We start from the raw sequence: 1,330 nt of genomic DNA, 5'->3' as shown, positions 1-1,330 counted from the left end.
GGAGGGAGGGGGGGGGGAGGGGCTGAAACCGGTGTATAGCGGGGTCACCTTCCCTCCCGCCCACACGCCCAGTGTACAGCGAGCGCCGCGCAGCCGGGGCAGAACCAATACGAAAACGCGCCGCCGCGCCGCCCTTTTAGCAGAGAGAGAACAGCGGCAAGGAATTTGTTTTATTTGCCATCTCTCCCGTGTAACAGCAGCAGCAGCAGCAGCAGGGGCCCGGGCCGTGCCGAGCTGCTGCGAGCTCAAAACGGCGCCGCCGAGTAAAGAGACCGCAAGCAGCAGTGCTCGAGTGGTGGAGGTGGCGCGGGGCGGCGGCCTTGCGCCAGTGCGGGCGGGACAATTACTGACTAAGGGCTAAATAATCTGCTGTTGCTGCTCCACTGCGCAATGCGGATAGAGGCGAGGGGGTTGGGGGGAGAAGCGTGGAGGAGGAGGAGGACAAGGACGAGGAGGACGCGGAGAGTCACAACGCGCACGACAAAGCGCCGCGGTCGCACGGCGGCGGCAGCGCGGGACGGGTGGCGCGGGTGGGAGCGCCGTGCCGGGTAGGCAGCCGCCCGACCAGCGCCACACGGCTGTCGGCGTGCGGCCCACCTCCCAGGCGCTCTGCCCGCCCTGCTTGCTGCTGCTTGCGCTTGCTGCTCCCCGTCGCCGTGATCATAGTGCCCCACTGCTCCACTCACTCACTCTATGTCTGTCTGTCTCTCTCTCTCTCTCTCTCTCTCTCTCTCTCTCTCTCTCTCTCTCTCTCTCTCTCTCTCTCTCTCTCTCTCTCTCTCTATATATCGGGTCGTGGGATTGGATGGGGCGGGCGGGTTCGGGCGGGGCCGAACAGCAAAACAAAACAAAAAAAAAAACCCGTGTGTGCACAGTAGGGGCGGGGCCCGGGCGGGGCGGCGGGCGCCCCGAATCAGGTTGGCGGGGCGATCCAAGCCAAAAGAGGGGCGGCGCGGGGTTGGGCGGGGCGCCCGCTCAACAAGTCGACGGGAAAGGTGCTGCCGCCCCGCACAGAGCGGAGGGATTTACGGCGGACAGAGCTGCTTTTTGTTTGTTATTTGCATTACGTGGGGCGGACGCGCATGGCGCACGTTTCGTGTAGGAGAATTAAATTTTATCCCCACGCTTTTATTATCTCGTCCAACAATCGTCCGAGCGACCAAAAAAAAAAATGATAATGAGTGAGGTGGGTGGTGTGGGTGGAGAAAAAGAGAGAGAGAGATACGAGCAGGAGGCAGAGCTCGGACTTTTGGCGCTTGCCGCCTGCCTGCGTCCGCCTGTGATCCAGGCGGGGCCGCCTGCCTAAGTGGACGTGGTGGGGGGGAGGTTC

The sequence above is a fragment of the Frankliniella occidentalis genome, unplaced genomic scaffold (assembly GCF_000697945.3).
Source record: "Frankliniella occidentalis isolate FOCC.00 unplaced genomic scaffold, Focc_3.1 Scaffold16, whole genome shotgun sequence".
NCBI lineage: Eukaryota > Metazoa > Arthropoda > Insecta > Thysanoptera > Thripidae > Frankliniella > Frankliniella occidentalis.
This window is presented reverse-complemented; position numbering follows the sequence as displayed.